Raw genomic sequence first — 19,876 nt, 5'->3', positions numbered from 1 at the left:
TCGCCACCCCTGACCTACTACATCATCAAATATAACCACTGTGCTCACCGCTCCGATTTCCTAAATAAATGAGTAGCCATAGTAGATGGCCAAAGGCTATTTTCGACATGATGCTAAGCAGCGGAACCGTTAAGGTATGTACCCGAAGTAACAATAAGATGTTTATGCTAAGGAAAATATGTATGCGTTCAAGTAGCATATCCCATAGGATTGGTCTGAAGATAAAAAAATGCGATAATCTTCTCCCTTATTCATTTGTATTCAAGAAACGACAGCGAAATGGGAATTGCATGAAATTTTACGCACATACGAGGGTCATCCGGAAAGTAGTACCCGTTCGTGAAATAAAAAGACAAAAGTAAATATTAACAAACATAAAAAATTTTATTTGAAAGAGGATACTTTAAACTACTTCTCAACATAATCTCCAAGCAAATTAAGGCATTTGTCATAACGTGTGACAAGTTTCTGTATTCCTGCTGCATAGTCCTTCGCCGCCAGCTCATTGAGATACGCGAGGGACCCATCTTGCACAAATTTTTGCATAATGCAGATGGTGTTTAACAATTTCATGAACAATTGTTCGAGAAACATTGGGAAAATGCTCACAGATGTCATCAATTGTGACGCGCCGATCGTTCCTCACGAATTCGTCAACTGAGCTCACCAGTTGGTCTGTAATGACAGACGGTCTCCCCGAACGCTCATCGTCGTGTGTGTTCCCCCTCCCCATGTTGAAGTTGCGACACCACCGCCGAACAGACGACTCGTCCATTACATTGTCTCCATACACCTCCTTTAATTGGCGATGAATATCACATGGGCGAACGTTTCTTGCATTGAGGAATTTAATCACTGCCCTCACTTCACAACTGGCGGCGTTCTCAATTTTTTTAAACATTGTAAACAATCACAGAAACAACACAGGCAATGCTAGCGTCACGCAACTTGGCTCAGAGAAGGCAGACAAGCCACTGAAGCTATCTGACCTCGTCCAGCGGCTACTCGCGTCGTCAGCACTTCATGCGGCACGAACGGGTACTACTTTCCGGATGACCCTCGTACATAACGAGATTTCCTCCGTTGAAAACCGATTTGAAATTACATTGATCTTACCCGGCAATGCAAATGCCAAAGACAATCAGTTTAGCGAGAAATTCGTGCATTCCAGAGCGAAATAATGGTTTTACAATGTTTACAATGAGTTTACAATGGCTTATAATTGCAACATTTGAAGTTGATAAAACGATAGAAAACTTATCCTTAAAACTGAAATCCCAACGCTTATGCAACATTAATTTGATGAAACAAACGGTCCAGACCTTAGAAATAGATGAACAGGATAATTCGTAACAGAAGTCATTTTTGAGGATAAAATTGGCGAATTTATATTTGATAAATTACTCTAAATTTAAAGGCAACAATTTACTGTTGCGGCATCTCCCGCAGTTTCTTTGGAAAAATACTCTAAATTTCATTGTTACGGTCCATAATAAATCCATTGTTTTACCAACTCAGACATTCATTGTTAACGCAGCAAATTATTCTGCTTCAATAAGGCTGTGAAAGATGATTATAATTGATACCCATTTTGCCGCCCGGAGCTACGGACATAATTCGACTTAAAATCTAAATTTATGAAGCGAAGGAAGACTACGACGCCTCTCGTGGGCCATACCTCATCTTCGCGGTTGGTCAGCCGATGAAGGTAGGCAAAGGAATGACCGCATCCGTTTGTGCTTATTGCTAATGGAATTACCATTTATTACTCTCCCTGAATTTTTAGAATGTATGCGTGTGAAAGTGGAAGCCATTGGCACGCGTGCCAAGAGGAAAGGGGTGCGGATGGCCATCAGGGCAGCCCACGCAGCATCAGTACAGGACCTCATCGAAGTAAATTAATTGAAATGATTATTCAAAGTGAAACCTCTGCTGTCAGATGTGTGCGAAAAATTTAAACTTCCCAAGAAAACTTGGTTTTTTCGATCTAAAAAATTTCCAGAAGAACATATCCGCATCTGACCTAGCCTATGCGTATTGATGTGAATACGTAAATTTACACGGACAGATTTCCACTCATGCGTTGATTTTGCGTAATAACATCCCCTTGGCAACGTTCCAGATTAGAAAATCAAACCAAAAAAAACTCAGAATTTAACCCGAATGCCGATGGTATTTGTGAGGGTGGAATTTATGTCATCATTAGCTCCCCTCCGGCGCGTGAAATGAACCCTTAAAACGGGGTGCTGGTGATCCTTGGCCTTTAGTTTAACTGGAAGTCTTGGGAATCAGTAAATGGACCAATTAGCATTTTACTCTAATGCAGCATCCAGCTACATCACGCGAGGATTGAACCCAAAACTACAGATGAGAGCTCTACGCAGAAGAGAAGCACCCAATGCTTATTGAAAATATTTCATAATTGTTATAAAGAGACATTAAATTCTATCGTTAAGGATAACCAATATTTAAAGGAGAAATTTTTTTAATGCAAAAAAAACATTAATATCATGGACCGTGAAAAATGAGTTGAAGGCAGCACAGGTCGTCTTAAACGGCAAACTTGGAAGAAGGAAAAGATTTTCGTCACTCGGGAATAAGACTCAGCAGTGACTTGGAAGCAAACAATGGTTATTAGTAGAATAATCAAAGCCAAGGAGTCATTCTATGGTCATCCATGAAGAGAGAAAGAATTAAATTGAAGAAAATACATGGACACTGTTCTCCATAAACGGTTGAGGCTTGGCCCGCGACATCCATGCGACATGGCCCTAACCTTATGTGTTTTGCTATAATAGCCCGTTCTTTCCGAATGACCTCATTCGTGTTCTGTTCATCTGTTTTTAAGTTTCCCTTTCAATCCCTCGTCCCTCTCCGCGGGGGGAAATTCCTGCTACCTGCAACGTTGGGTCGCATTCCATTCCCTTTACAGACTCTTTGGGGGTAGAGTGTTTTTTGGTGAATTTTCATGTGGTAGTGATGTTTCAATTTCTTGCTTGTTGTGTCCTGGCTTCCGTGTTATAAGATGGCTTTCGTGCTGCATCATGGGGTGCAGTTTTTTAGTTGTTTTGCGGTATATGTGTTTGCATGAGTGTTGGATGAAGGTATTTTTGCATGAGTGTGTGCGCTGCTGTGGGTGTGATTTTCCGTGTTGTTTTTTTTGCATGTGGTATTTTTCCTTTTTGCGGTTGGTGACCTAACACCCCCCGCCACACGCTCTTGCGGCGGCTTGCGGGGTATTATGTAGATGTAGATGTAGATCAGCACAGAAAAAGGTGACACATATCAGTGCTGCATGGGAACAGGGCGAAAATCAAAGTGTGCGAGACCAGTCGTGAGCGTGATGACCAAAGCTCATTCATGATCGAAAAGCGAATGTCCCCTGGTTTCACTGCCAGGGAATTTATCATGCGGGATGATTGTGAAGTCTCTAAATAGACCATGCTCATGTGTATTTATTTTTCTGTCCCAAAATTCGAGTTGTCATCTCAAGGACATCTTGTGAGTACTGAGATGAAAAAGTGAATTCATTCGCGCAAACAAGGTTTTTTTGTTTTTCATTTCAAGATAATTTCAGAAAAAACTTAATTTTAACCGTAATAAAGACGAAATGGTGTCGAGTAAATGTGAAAATAATTACATTTTTTTCAAATAGAAGCTCAGTGGGGACAGAGATTGAGGGAGAAAGGGAGAGAGAGAGGGAGGGGGTAGGGGGGGGGGAATAGGGAGAGATAGCAATTTTCTACCGGCATATCAAATACACATAGACCATGGCAGCAGCATAAAAACTAAAGAGGCAGTAGAAATATGATTTATTTGTCTATATCTCTTTCCTTTAATTTATGCATTACCTCGGGGACCCGACTTGGGTTTCGGTGCGGGTTGCCCACTCCCGGGTGCCCCGCCTGAATTTAAATTCAAGAACGGCGACTGCCACTGCACATGAACTGAATATTATTCAGGACCTTAGCCCAAGGAGGAGAGATTCCTATAATGTGGGCCAAGGTTGTCAAGTTGCCGATTTCCCATTAAATCTCCAAGATTTAAATGAAGTCTCAGTCGAACTTATTAATGCCAAGCAAAAGAGAGAGGGAATATTCCGATGGCCGTGATTAGGTTTCATACCAAACGTATAAAGTTGAACCAATCGTTTGAGAAGCCGTTTTCTTCCTACTTTAATTCAAGCACACGCCTCTGGTTTCACTTTACACGTTTGACGTCAGCAACATTTCAATCTGGAGATTGGCTGACTTAAGTCTCCCTCAACCCACTTTCCAACGCAAACTCCATTGAATACGCAATCTGTAAGATCGTCTTTGATATAATATTCCTTATTTATTTGGTCGGTGATACATTTTTTACTCAGTATTCCTCATAACGTCTCCTCTTATATCTTCCCCTTTATTATTTTGCTTTAAAAATAATTACATGTCTGTATGTGCAGTCCAACAAATTGTATTTCGGTCGTTAATTTTCGGCTTATAATTTGCGTGATTTATATTGAGGGTGAATGAGCCCGTCCGGTCCTCTCTCTTAGCAATATGATTATTTTTCTTGCCCTTCACTTTCCTTGCTTGGGTTTTCAAATTATCTAATAAACAACCGATACACGCTAATGTTTTCTGTATTTCAAAGTTAACCACTTCCAGGTTTTCGTGTTAATGGGCGATTATATCCTTGCCCGGCTCGATAATATTCCCGATGTCTTCACTGAAATTCATGTTGAGAAATGGTCCTCATACGTGGCCGGAAATTTACTCGTAGAAGCTAATTGGTAAAAACATTATACCATTATTTTATTATTTGAACTGGAAAATTTGTTTCTGTCGACAAGAATAGCAGTTGTGAAATGTTATTTCTTAATAAAGTTATTTCTCAGTTATCTATTTGGTGCATTTTTGCAATATATGTGATGATTGCTGTTCAACATTTCAGACGAAAATGACCATATTTTTGTAAATTCATGTTTTCATTGCTAACTCCTCGTTTACCTGCATATACCACATTAAATTCATGTTTTTACAATGTATTTGTTATTGAATTAGTTATATGAAGAAGTATTGAATTAACAGTGCAATCGGTCTTGTTAAATTAAAGAGATGGAATAATAGTATGCATGTGCCGAAATCTGCATGTTTTTTAGACAGCAGTTTTTCCACCACTCCAATGGAGTCCTGGGGTCGAAGGTAGATTTCTTTCACCGCTTAGACAGCGCCATATTCCCTGCTTTCTGATCGGATGACCGTTTCTGATGGATCTTTGCCACGCAATACGTATTGAAAATCCTGTGTTCTTGGCCGAAAATGTCCAGTGTTTTAACCATCTCGATTGCCTCTCTGATAAATCTAGGATAATAATACGTATCACATTCATTAACTGTTTACGTGATTGCCAGCCAAGGTAAAATTCAGGACATCTTCCGTGGAACGATGTCGATATAATTCGCTCCGGTTCTTTGGACTGCTTGAACCGGTTAGAGACTTCGAGAGGAGTGACGTCATGCAGCCACGGTGACCAGGAACGGAGAAGTAATGTTTTTTACGTAAATTTCAAAATCTTGAATATTCATATTCTCATTAGAGAAAATAAGGATTGATTAAGAGTGTTTAGCACAATTATTTTCTCTCACCCTCTCCTGGACTACAACCTTGACGTGGTGGAAGGGCTTGTGCGTTCCGATGACCCCTAGAGCTGTGCTGGCGGGAGTAACAATAATTGCTCCTGATAGGGTCACCCATGCCAGATAGGTCGAAGGTTAGGAGCCAGACAAAAGGTAGTCCACGCAGCGTCTGTTCCTCAGTGAGGCGGCTGCAATGGCGTCTGACCCCAGTGGGGCGGCCAGTGAGTGATGGTGTCACGTCACACTATTGAGGAAGGCAACCGGAAACCACTTCAATTATCCTTCCCATGATTTAAATGATGGACAATACAGAGGTTTTTAGTTTTGGCAACTACGGGCCTCGGCCCAATCGGCCGTGTGTCGTGCCCGGCAGCGGGGGAGGCAAGGCTTCCGCGGTCGTCATCCCACGAAACCCTTGGACACGAAACAAGGCGGAGAATATTAATTGATCCAGAAAAATCCAAGAGAGGTGGAAGGAATGCATAGAGGAACTGTATGGTCATAATATTAGACCAGCGAGATGAGACTTGGAGGGAGACTATGTGGAGATGAGGATATCTTGGGCGCGGGATAAGCGTATTGCGTCAGACAGAGAGGGCATTAAGGGAGATTTAATCAAATAAGGCCGTTGTGGTAGACATGATTTCCAAGATACTACTTAAAAGTTAACGAAAGTGGGGGATGAAGAGTTTTTATGCGCGTTAATTCGTAGCACATATGTAGAAGAAATTTGGCCATTTGGCCAATTTCTATTCCAAAAACGGGAAAGGAAGCAATACACGAGGACTACAGAAGGAAAAGTGTGAATTAGCACTCAGCTTAAGTAATTTTCAGCTTCACCAACAAACAAATGAAGATCAGAGGTAATGATTACTTAGGGAATGATAAGTTTGGGTTTAGGAAGGGGAGAGGTACGCGTGATGCCATTGCAGTAATGAGATTATGAATCGAGAGGAATATAGAACACTACCAGGAGGTATTTGCCTGTTTCGTAGATTTTGAAAAAGCGTTTGATAGAGTGAATTGGGAAAAACTAATGAGTATATTGCAGAAAATAAGAATAGATTGGAGGTAAAGGAGGCTAATCCGCAACCTGTACATGTCTCAGACTGCTCAGGTGAGGGTGGGAAACGGGAAGTCCGGATGGGCAGTGTTAGGAAGGGGTGTGAGGCAGGGTTGCCCATTATCACCGTTGCTGTTCAACCTGTATGCAGAGGAAATGATTAAAGAGGCATGGGAAGAACTCGAAGTAGGAATGAAAGTGGGCGGGGGATTCGTAAAGTCAGTGATGTTTGCTGATGACCAAGCTTTAGTTTGCCAGTCAGCAAAGGGGTTTCAAGCATTGCTGAGTGAATTGGAAATTCAGTGCGACAGGTATGGGATGAGAATCAATATTAATAAAACATAGGGTGTGCCGTCTTTCAGAGACAGTCAGGTGAAGTAAAAACAGGAAGATTACGGGGAAGTTGAGTCAGGATGTTAAGAAAAGACTCGTAAAAACTTTGATATGGACGTAGCTATGTACGGCGCGGAAACGTGGTCCCTGAAGCAGGATGATAAACGTAGATTGGAGGCTTTTGAAATGCGGGTGTGAAGAATGGAGAGGGTGAAAAGGGCTATAAGGAAGACAAACGATAAAGTCACAAGAATGGTACCGGGGAGAGAGGATTGTTGGGAGAATCCGAAGGAGGGAGGGAAGATGGATACAGAGCACATTGGTTGGAGATGTTATGCTGAAGATAGTGATAGAGGGGAGAACGTCAGACAAATGAGAAAGGGGCAGGAGAGGTATCGGGATGTTGGACGGAATGAATGGAAGAAGGAAGTATGCGGAATTGAAGAGGGTCTATGGTCTGACTAAGGTTGGATGTCGAGATATGCTCTTTTAAGAAAGGCAAGGGAATTTTCACAGCAACCTTTGCTAGCGTATGTCCATCCAAAACCTACCTACTCCGGTAGATTAACTACATTAATAATTTGCACTTATTTTAGTCCACTCAATATCGAAAAAAATATATGAAAGTACCTCATTGCATGGCATACACTTTGACGATTGTGAATCTGACCATTTTCGCTTGATTATCTGGCAGTGTGGCTCCACTGAGGAGTAACGAAGATTCGGAACTTGGTGATGGAAAAGGGCAAATCGATCGATTGTCGAATAAATCATGCGAAGCGCGAGTAAAAAAATAGTATGTGAAACAATTGATTAAATGACGAAATATATATAAAAAAAGAAGGAATTTGCAGACAAGAAGAAGTTGGAGGATAGAATAAAAAGCGAGCGTAGGATTGCGCCAAAGCAGCCTCGGGGTCGATGGCCAGTGCTGACGATGATGCTGTATCTCCCGCTCTCCAAGAGGGGTGGATAATTGCTTTATTTTTTGGCAAGATAACCGAATCCAGGATAGAATAAATTTGCTCGTAAGGTTTAATTGGACGTCAAAATGAAGTACCCATAAATCATTGACGAGGGGTTTATGGGTTCGATAACATTTTCCCAGTACAAACGGTAGTCTTCCAGGGCGACGGAAACGAAAAATGGATATCGCCGCAAAAGTTAATTCTGTGGAATCATCAGGCACTGTCGACGGACAAGGGCAAGGGTATGTTGCGGTCTCGGTCCAAATGAGCCAAAACAGGAAAGTGCTCATTTATCATAATCGCAGGTTTTAAAACGGCGATTATATTTATTTGCACTCGAGGGTAATCATTTTATCAAAGTTGTTTTGGAAATCATGGCGACTAAAAACAAATAGGAATTGAGATTATATGAGAATTAATTTTCTAATATTTCTTCCCTCGCCTAGCCAAGTTAACATCTTAATAATCACATGATGCAATGAAACGACTTCAGAAGATGACTGCCGACTACTGCAAGAAGCAAAACAATTTACAAACGTGCATTCTCAGGCCATCCTATTTTGTTCCCACTTCATTTTTAATCTATCTAAATGAGACTTTAGCGAATTGGAGGAGGAAATGAGGCAAAATGTGAGTATATATAAATAAGCATGACGCCAATTTCCCACCTCATGTCTCACTGATGATCAGACGATTTAACAATAGATGCCTAATAAATGCTTGATTAATAAACGATGAACACGAAAAATGAGGCCTTAAAATCGATTTTAAGAGAAGAGATTATATGATGTTGGATTGGTAGGAAAAGAATTCGCGAAAGAAGATAGGACCAAAGTGTAGTACTTCCAAATTTATGAGTACTAGTGGGTTAAAATATTAAAGAAGTTGTAAGTGATGCAGGGACTAAAGATAGGATTTATAAAGTCGAAAAGTATAGGGAACGATTTCACGCAATAAGTATTACGGCAATGGTGGATTAGAGTAGGGATTCACGGAAAGATAGCGGGGGAGATTGCAATTTATAGCAGAGAAGAGTGGTATGAACCAAAAACAGATGAGAGGAAATCAATAGCGATGAAAATAAACTTTTGGGCACACAGCTGTTCTCTGAGAATGCGAAATTAAGAGCTTAAAGAGTGGATGGGAACGGATGCGCGTAAATACGTACACCAGTAAATTCAGAAGGGGAATGATCGAAATGGTATGGACATGTGAGAGGGACAAAGGAGCGATGGCCATCACCATCGATGATATGACACTGGAATCTCAAGGCAGGGAGGAAACGAGGAAGGTCAACACTAATTGGACGGTGTGGTTTGCGGAATGATTGGCAGAAATGTAACGAAAACGATCGTAAGAGATGCGAAAGTGGATCCATTGGACGAGAAACATGCTGTAGTCACACCCATTTAAAATTTAAAAAAATGTGAAACGGAGACAATTTTTTTTTTTTACTTCCTGATTTTCAAAATGGAGACCTAGCACAGGTGCCTAGTCCGAATGCTCCCCTCCCTCTATTCGATGGCTCCCGCGAACGCCTTCCACTATGCTCGCCGTCTTCAAGAATATGGAACTGGCTCGCAATGTGGACGTCATTTAGTGATGAAGACATCAAGACAATGTGAAAGATGTGAGATTCCTGAACAGCTCCCGCTCCTCGACATGAATCCCTCTCGACGCTCCACGCATTTTGCATCGCAAGGGCATTCCACATTCTTCGAGCAAAGAATACCTTGTAATTCTGTGCACTTCTCATCATTACCACTGGTGTTCTACGGGTCAAGGGAGATCGTGCATCAGTCCTTACAACGATACATTTCCATACCTATCCTAACACAAAAAAACCTGACATCCGATATTCAAGTGAATCCATATTCAAATTGTGGCTGAGAAGATCCTTTAGCTATACACGCTACATTTTTGCTCGGGATGTAAAAGAATTCACAAAACATTAATATATTGAACAGGGCTGATTGCGAAAGCATAAGAAGTGACCTCACCGACCAATTTCCAAAATTCAACCAATTGGACAACGAAGGCAGCGTTGAGGAAGCGTGTAAAGATGAATTTCATACATTTCATAAATTCAGAAGCTGAGAACTCAATACGTAGGGAACAAAAAGAGAAAAACGCCGAATCTAGATGGTAAAACGGTTAAGTGTGAAAATTACTGAGGCGTTAAAGAAGTTGCTACGCAAAATGGGAATATGTTCGCATAAGTCAACCGAATAGTAAATATATGCGCAATGTAAGCAGAAATCTGCAAAAATACTTAATCCTAGGCAAAGGCAGCATTTTGGAAAGCCCTGGCAGATTTCCAGTGAACAAATTTAAGGGCTTCATTGGAAGAAAATCCGTAAGCATTCTGATCGTAAATTATGTGAGAGAAATTCAAAGATATACATTTATGCTTGAAGTACGCTCAATAAATGATGGGTAGGACGGATCATCTTGCTTATAAAAAGATAATTTCCTGCAAAGTCTCTCTTCAAAGTATTCTCTTTGTTCAAAGGGTATTTAATCAATGTTAAGAAAATATTACCAGAAATTCTAAAGAAATACTACAGAATACCACAAGAAAAAATTACCGAAAATATCAGCATGCGATGAATCAAACTAGTATACCGTGTCGTGGAAAACTACGTCAGTTGGAAACGTTCAAACTAAAAACTATTTGCCGGATTCGATGCAATTACTGTTCGCGATAACAAAACTTTGGTGTCAGAAATTTCCCCACATGAAAAAAAATTTTTCAGCTATTCAATCGCAGAACACAAGACATTTAACAATTGAACATTCGGTAACATCACACCTGTATTTAAGAGTGTCGATAGGATTGAGGATCCAGTGATTACAGACCAATCATTCCGAGACCAATTTCATGTAAGGTTCTGGAGCACATAACTGTAACCTTTATTATGGGGGATGTAGGTAGCTATTGACAAGAAAGAATCGTGGATATCAAAAGGAAAGGCCATGCGACACACAACTAGCTCATTTGCTCTAGGAACATTTTGGTGTCGGGTGAATATGATACTCCGGTTGAAGCGAGACTCATAGCTTTTGAAAAGGCTTTCGATAAGGTGCCCCGCGAGATATTAATCACAAAGTTAAAAGGCTTTGGTACAGACAATGAAGCTGACTTCTGGATCAGAGAATTCAAAAATGTTCGAGTGCAAGAGATAGTTACTGATGGCACAGTTAGTCATACACTTGGGTTAACATTGGGAAGCGTCCTAGGCCCGCTTCTATTCCCATCACATGTCAATGACTTGGGTGACACAGTCAAGAGAAAGATTCTCCTGTCAGCTGACGACGCAGAAGCGAACTGGAAATTCGTTTGCATCGATATGGTAGGTTTGGAACATTGGGGAAATGGTTTAGGAAGAGTGACGCTACTTTTCGCTCGCTAGACTCCGCCTGGCGAATGCGGCTAGTATCTGGGATATGTGCTGATCGTAACTAATGCAGTTACTGCAGTCGAGATTTCTCATTATTCTACTGACAACAATGTATTAAACAACTTTAGATAAAATTGACGTTAGGGAAATATGCTAGTAATCAATGGAGTTTTCCCTGTAACTACTCTTAAAAAGGGCTTTAAACGTGCGGTTATCCAATCCTTGGCGAATGTATCTAAATTTCATAAGGGATTTATTTAATACTGCGTCGAGATAAGGTGAAAAATTTAGATTTAGTCAGGTTAGACCACAAAAATAAGGCAAAGGATATAGAACGGATAGCTCCAAATATTCGTGCTTTCCTCAAACAATCGGAAGTCATAATAGTAAGAAATCAAAGTCTTTATAGAAATAGCAAAGACATTCGATTCACAAGTGAGGACAAGATTAAACTCTACGCAGACACCTGGTGCATTCGTGAATGCATGGGCATTTGTCTGTGTATGTTAGTTGCAGGTATATGTAAAAGTATAGCTAGTATACCTTATGTTGCATGGGTGTTAGTTAAAATGGATTTTGCATGAATATACAAGCATACCTCTCTCTGGGTGTAAATTGGCATGAATTTGCTAGCCTTGCGTGTTCTTTTGTTCTGTATTACACATGGTGGCCTGACATCCACTGAAACAGGCCCTTGCTTGCGGGGTATTGTAGAGATGAAGACGAGGATATTAGGAGCTAATTGTTTTAACACCCTAGTCGTTATATTTTGGGACCCAGGGAACCGTTGGGTTTAATCTCTTTTAGAAATTTGATGATTATTTTTTCGCCCGGCGTTTCATTAGCGATTAGTCAGGAGTATATGTGTCTATCTGGGAAATCCTGGTTGGTAACATTCTTCGTGAAAAAACTTCGGAAATATTTATGGAGAGTATAATCTTTCCCTCGCTATCAGTGAGAATGGTATCGCTGATGTCCCTTACGCAGGCCTTTGGTTTGCTAACCCTCTTACATACGCGACCCTCTCGTATCTCCGACATATTCGATCGTAACGCTTTACCATCCAATTACTCAAACAGTACCTAGCGTTTGAAGTCTCGCCAGGCGCTGCATAATTGACTTTTAGATTCAATTTTAGGACATCAATATTGTTGTATCATTGCCTATGTTCCAAGGAAGATATATTCTCGCCTACCCTCCTTATTAGTCAATGTAACATTCTCGGCTTTCGAAACGCTTTCCTAACGTTATTATTGTATCACCTGGACTCGTCCTTTGTTTTAGTGCATTATATAGAAATAAAGCCTGCGTTACTCTCTTGCAAATTACTGACCAATTGTGCCCAAGCTTCTTTGATGTTTAAATGACTAACTTGTATTTTGAAATTAAGTAGCATAACATTATGTACTATTGTTATTAGGTAATCTACCGGTAAAGATAGGTTTTTGGATGGACACAGCTCCCAAACAAATATTTTGTGACTCCTAACAAAAACACAAAATCCAGCATCGTACTCTACTATATCAGGTCCGCCTTCATCTTTGAGTACTTTCTCCCTCCCTTCATCCCGTCCAACATCCCAATCCTGCTCCTTCCCTTTCCTCGTTTGCCTAACATTCTCCTCTCAATTACAGTCTTCAACATACCACTGTCGGTCAATAAGCCCCTCATATATTTTTCCTGCCTCCACAGGAATCCTACCAACAAACCCCTCTCTTCGCCCACTATACCAAGTACTTCCTTAGTCGTTTTCTTCTCTGTCCGTTTCACCTCCATTCTTCTCCACACCCACATTTCAAAAGCCTCCAATCTACGTCTATCCTCCTACTTCAATGACCACGTTTCCGCACCGTACATAGCTACGCTCAATATCAAAGTTTTTACGAGTCTTTTCTTAACATCCTTACTCAACGTCCCTCTCATCAACTCCCTCCTCATTGTGAAAGCCTCCTTGCCTAGCGCAATTCTTCTCCTTACGTCCCTACTACTTTGACCGTGTTGGTCCAAAACACTACCGAGATACGTAAACTGTTCTACCTGCTCTAGTTTTTGCCCTCCTATTTTAATGTTAAACTTAGCCTTGTACTTTCTTGAAAATTGTTGTTTCGTTTTAAACGTTTGTTTTATTAATATTGATACTCATCCCATACCTGTCGCACTGAATTTCCGATTCACTCAGCAATGCTTGCAACCCCTTGGCTGACTGACAAACTAAAGCTTGGCCATCAGCAAACCTAACTGATTCTACGAATTCCCCACCCACTTTCATTCCTACCTCCAATTCTTCCCATGCCTCCTTAATCATTTCCTCTGAATACAGGTTGAACAGCAACGGTGATAATGGGAAACCCTGACTTGCACCTCTTCCTAACACTGCCCATCCGGACTCCCCGTTCCCCACTCGCACCTGAGCAGTCTGAGACATGTACAGGTTGCGGATTAGCCTCCTTTCCTTCCAATCTATTCCTATTTCCTTCAATGTACTTAATAGTTTTTCCCAATTCACTCTATCAAACGCTTTTTCGAAATCTAAGAAACAGGCAAATACCTCCTGGTAGTGTTCTATTTTCCTCTCGATTCATAATCTCATTACTGCAATGGCATCACGCGTGCCTCTCCCCTTTCTAAACCCAAACTAATCATTCGCCCTACTCTCTATCCTTTTGTTGATGATCCTGAGAACAACTTTAGCTGCGTGGGATATGAAACTTTTTGTCCTGTAGTCCTCACATGATGTAGCCTTCACCTTTTTCGGAATAGGAACTAAAGCTGATTTCACAAAGTCTTCCTGCCAGAGTCCTTCCTCATAAATACTACAAAATAGCCTCTTCCTCCCACATTTTCCTAATCATTTCAATAGTTCCGCGGGAATGTTATCCACCCCCACGGCCTTATTTAGTTTCATCTCCCTTAATGCCCTTTATATCTCATTGTCTTGTATGCCTGGACCTAAGCTATCTTCCTCTACGTCATGTTCCTTTTCAATGTCTAACTTTGTTGGTCTAAGCTCTTTACTATATAGTTCTTCTATATATTCCTTCCATCTCTCATGGATCTTTCCTGTGTCAACTATTATCTTACCCGCCTTATGTCTAACTGTTAGCATAGATCTCCCTTTCTTACTTCCCGATAAAGATTTAACTTTGCTGTACAGCGCACCAATTTCACTCCCCCTTTGCAAACTTTCCATATCCTCACACTGCTTCTTCCACCGTGCTTTTTTCTTTTATTTGTTGCCCGCCTCAATTTATTGTTTAATTCTTTGTACTTCATTTTACCTAACTCTGTGTTTACATTCTTCCATTTTCGCCGCTTATCCATCTTTGTAATCATCTCATCCGTGATCCATGGTTTCCTAGTCCTTTTGGCGTTAACGGTTCCAATAGTGTCTTTTGCGGCTTTCGATAACCCTTTCTTGATGCTTCCCCATTTTTTTCGAGAGTACTTAGCTGTTTACCGTCCTCCATGATTTCCTCTACCGCCTGTTTGTATTCCTTCCTTTTCAATCCATTTAATTTTCCTAAATTCCGTTTTCCAACCCGCCGCCCCTACCTTATCCTTTTGAAACGGACGCTACATTTCATAACAACTATATTGTGGTCAGAGTCCGTATTCGTTCCCGGGAAGCTGTGCAATTTATCACACTGTTCCTAAACCTTTGTCTAACCAAAATATAATCTAGCTGATACCTTTCTGAGTCACCTGGCATTTTCCATGTATACCTGCGTCTTCTGTGGTGTCCAAACCAAGTTTTGGTGATGACTAACCCCTGTCTCCTGCAGATCTCAACTTCTTTCTCCCCGCGGTCATTCCCCGTGCCTAAACCGTAGTCCCCTGCATCATCACCATCTCTTCCTTCGCCTACCGTGGCATTCCAATCCCCCATCACTATCAAATGTTTCCCTGCAGGAACACACGCGACTATGTCCTCTAATTGATCGTATATCCTATCGACCTCTTCCTCCGTATGGTTGCTCGGTGGCATGTATACCTGAATAATAACCAAGTTCGTCTGTTCCACTTTTATCTCTACTAGTAATATTCTACCCGTTGCCTGTTCTATGTTGACTACGCTTCTTCCTTTAACCTCTTTATTTAATACTATGGCAACCCCTCTTTGGCTCTCGTCCCCGCCGCTGGATATTATTCAATAATTATCATTCCAGTAATCCCCGCTATCCACACAAATGTTCATTGACTGCCCAAGCGGGCAAGTATAAACCGTCCCGGTGAGTGAATTTCCACCTTAAACGGTCATTGTACATGAGAAATCATGGTATTGAAGAAAGAAACAAGGCTGAGTTGGAAGTGTGGTTTGCGAGAAGGTAAAACTTAAAACTAGGAATAAAATATGAATTCTTAACCTAACAAGAAATGAAAACCGACAGGGAACGGTTTGTTACAAAAAGAAAGAACGTCGATAGCAGCACTAACTGCCCACCGGCGCATTTTGAGCGTAGAGCGGAACAAAAAGGAAACGGAGGCGAGGGTTGTCCATTTCCCACAGCGGGGAATTACACTTGGGCAAGAGGAAGCGGTCGACAGCAAGACCGGGAAGCGGATAAAGCGATACTAAAATAACTTAAGAGGACGGAGGAAGAGATCTGTCCGGTCGTGAATCGGCTTGTTACTCTGAAGTAAATTTAAAATTAAAAGACATAGAAAAGACTCATAGGCGAGTAATATATTTAGGCAGTGTATAAGTGTGTTTCTCTCCGGGATCATCGTCCCAGTGGTTTGTAGCAGCGGATTTCCAGACGGTGCGAGGCGGGATTTGAAAGACGCGACTTGCGAGCGAATAAACTCCACGACGGACGGGAGTTTATGCGCCGCTCGCATGTCGGCCATCCTAGTGAAACGACTCACTTGGAGTAACGACCGAACAGCCTTGTTTTGTATGATTTCTAGGGGACGCCAGAGCGTTTTCCGGATGTAAAACACGGGGCAAGCGTACAGAAACTGCGGGCGAATGATCGAACTTTAAAGTCACATCCTGTCGGTGTGACCTAGCGGAGAAATCACGGAGGAATGGAAGCCGAGGCGGCTCCTTGCGACCATTAATTTATGACGGCAAAATTCGAGGTGCGGCTGAAAAGTGAGCTGGTTGTCTAGAATGACACCAAGAAATCGGTGCGAAGAAGCCCTCGGTATAATGTGTTGGTGGAAGAAAAGAGGAACGTGGGGTGTGCGTTTTCGTCTGCGGGAAAAGTGAATATGTGTACTTCCAGCTCACCTGACATAGACCTAATATCTATATTTTCCCTTTCCATCTCTCGATTTGATAACTTTCACCAATACGTGGCCCTTGACTTTCGACGCTAAAATGGTAACTTTCATCAATACCCCATTATCGAATTAAAAATCCATCCACATTTTTCGTGTGGTTCGAATGGTTAATGCTGACACAAAGAAAGACACCGAGAGTGCCAATACACCGGGCCTCCTCACCAGCAATCGCTGGTGAGGAGGCCCGGTGGGAAGTGGGGGAAGACAATCCTAAGCAGAGAACTCGTAGGGCGAGGGCCCGGCAGCTTCCCTCTCCCCGTCTTCCAAACGTCTCCTCCTCCTCCGAAAGAGAGAGAGAGTTATAATTCCGTCTCCCCTCAGCTTCGATTGCTTCACTCAAAAATATTTACCCAAGTGGAAAGGCGGGTGCTCCCTCCCCGCTCCTGTTGCCGTGGGAGGGCAGAGAGGCGCCCGCAAACAAACCAGTCGACGTCTGCTAATTCAATAATTCGCGGACTACACACACCTAGCCCCTGAGAGCAGAGCGGGGGCTCCGCTAATGGGGGCAGCAGCAGGGGAGGGGGGGATTTGAGGGCGGCATCGTAAGAGAGCGAACTGAGACACCGTCGGGGGCAGGGAGGGGCGGTAAATCCCCGCTTTCAACCTGACTCTCCCCCGCCCTCTCTCTCTCTACACGAGTTAGTTCGCGCGACGACACTCCAAATAGGCATTTGCCACGAGGCTGCTCTCGCGGTGATGGAAGGGCCTCTCATCGAGGTGAGGAGATACCACCGGTCCGTCCACCGCCCCTGTTCCCTTCCATCCTCCTCCCTCGCCTCTTACTTCCTCTCCGCTTTCACCCTTATTTCACTCTTCCCTTCATGTTCACTGCTCAAATCCCTTTCGACGAATGGTCCATCCAGCTTCTTTCCTGGATAGAATTTTGTAGTGTTCTATTCTCCCGAACCCTATGTCGCACTTCCTTGCTCTCTGCTCAAATTTCATTACCCTTCAACCACGCCCACACTCACATCTCAAAGACCTTGACCCCAGCCCCAAATCAACATAAGTATTTCCTGAAAGGTATATCCAAATCATATCTAGCCTATGTGTATGTTTATATATATACACACACACACACACACACACACATATATATATATATATATATATATATATATATATATATATATATACATATATATATATATATATATATATATATGTATATATATATATACAGGTATACATGTGTGTGTATAAATATGTATGTATGTATGTGTATATATATATATATATATATATATATATATATATATATATATATATATATATACACATACATACATACATATTTATATATATATATAAATCTGTACTACATACTTCCCAGGCATTCAGTCCCTCAAATTCATCCTCAAAGACCTGTACCCCATCCTCAAAAATCACAACACTTTCTCCAACCTTCTTCCCAAATGCCACTCTGTCACCTTCAAACGGCCCGCCATCCTAGCAGATATCCTCAAAACCACCAAGCCGCTCTCAAAATCCCCTCACACCCCCAGAACCATATCCACTCCATGTCATCGAGGAAGATGTAAAATCTGCCCTATTTTCACCACTCCACCCCACTCCATCCCACCTTTTAACTCTCTCCCGCCCTTCCCCCACTCTTCCTGCACTTCCAAGAATGTTGTTTACCTTTTGACCTGTAGACAAGGTAGTTGATGGATTTTTCAAACGATGTGACTATCATCGCATCGTCGTGGTCCTTTAACGCCCCCCCGATTGACGCCATTCAACACGCGCTAAGCCGACACTCGATTTATTTCCGGATTTCTATCGTGCATTCAAGAGAGGACGAAGAATTGGGAATTCCTTGCCTGCATGGAAACGAGAAGGAAATACTAAACACATAAATAAGGAAATAATGTCGGGCCAGCAAGACATAGTCAATTCGACAAGCAATGGTTGTGAGGGACAGTCAAAAGGCCGCCTTTGACTGGCAAGTTGCCAATGTTGACCCGTCCAGTGCAATCATCGCTCTGAGAGCCCATGGTGGCCTACCTATGATCATCGACCCCGGGCTTCGGGAGTGTCCCCCCCCCCCCCGGCGCACCCTTCAGAGAGTTCCCAGTTGAAACAATGGCGGCGGACGGGGGAGGGGTCCTCGAGTCCCGCCCCCGCGACGTCCCCCTCCACTCGCCCACTCACCTCCGACGGCCTCCGCGTCTTCCAAGCAATCCCTCCCTGAGTGCACTCGAGCCGGAACTCGGCGGATTGCCTCCATAAGGGACGAGTCAATCGTGCAAAAAGCACTCGCAAATGAATGTGAGGATTGAAAGCGGAGAGATTCGCCCTTGGAGACGCACTCGCGAATACGTAAACTTCGCTGCTTCACCTGAACGATTTCAAGGCTTTCCACGGTCGCCCCGATAATGTCCCGAGGGGGGCACACTAATTGCATCACGGGTGATCGATTTCCGTGAGGCCCTTCCAGCGAGAAGAAAAAGGTACGGGTCGTTTCCTCGGCAGCTCCTTTCAATTTCCAAGGAGAAAGAAAGATTTACGAACAAGAAGCAATCTTGCGCGGTTTGGAAATACGCAGGAATCTCTCAAAAACATACGTTCATAAAGTAAGTATCAGGAACGTTTTTCAGCACGTGATGGAATAATTAGCAACCGGATCTGACAGCAGACAATGGAACAATAAGCCCTCGCCCGAGGGCAAACTCCATGAACGAAGTTATTGAATGATCATTAGCAGCTTTGATGGCTTATAGAGCTATTTTAAGATCAGGTGGCGCAACCGAATAGTTAGCATATTGCAAATTGGTATGCGTACTATTTGCATGCGATTCTCGGGGTCGAGGGAGGCAGTCTACCGAGAGATGCAACAGCATCCACGCAGTGGCGCCCAGCAACCGTCGCGAGGAGGCGAAATAGAGGTGAGAGCCGGGACGCGAGCCCATGGGCAATGAAAGAGCGGCCGAATGAATGTCAAGTGCTCGTAAAAGGAATGGCGGACAATAAACAATGACCTGGCGACCATATTGTTGGGATGTTGAAACTCGCTCCAGTATTAATGGAGGATCTCCGCGAGAACTAAGGAGCAGTTAAAATCTCCCCGAAATGGAGGCCATTGCTCTTGCTTTGTGCAGGTTGGCCTTCAACAACTCTCGGGATTTGATGGCGCGCCTCTGTGTTTATTGAAGATCACGGTAGAATTTTAATGGACTCGGGGACTAATCCATGCGCCGCAAAA

General features: G+C 42.5%; 1 protein-coding gene across 4 annotated transcripts in view; it reads right to left on the bottom strand.

Annotated features, from left to right (window-relative positions):
- Positions 1-19,876, bottom strand: part of LOC139689567 (zwei Ig domain protein zig-8-like) — a 544,387-nt gene that overhangs the window by 235,694 nt on the left and 288,817 nt on the right. The window lies entirely within an intron of this gene.

This window comes from Hetaerina americana, unplaced genomic scaffold, assembly GCF_022747635.1.
Source record: "Hetaerina americana unplaced genomic scaffold, ioHetAmer1.1.p SCAF_25, whole genome shotgun sequence".
Lineage (NCBI taxonomy): Eukaryota > Metazoa > Arthropoda > Insecta > Odonata > Calopterygidae > Hetaerina > Hetaerina americana.
This window is presented reverse-complemented; position numbering and strand designations above follow the sequence as displayed.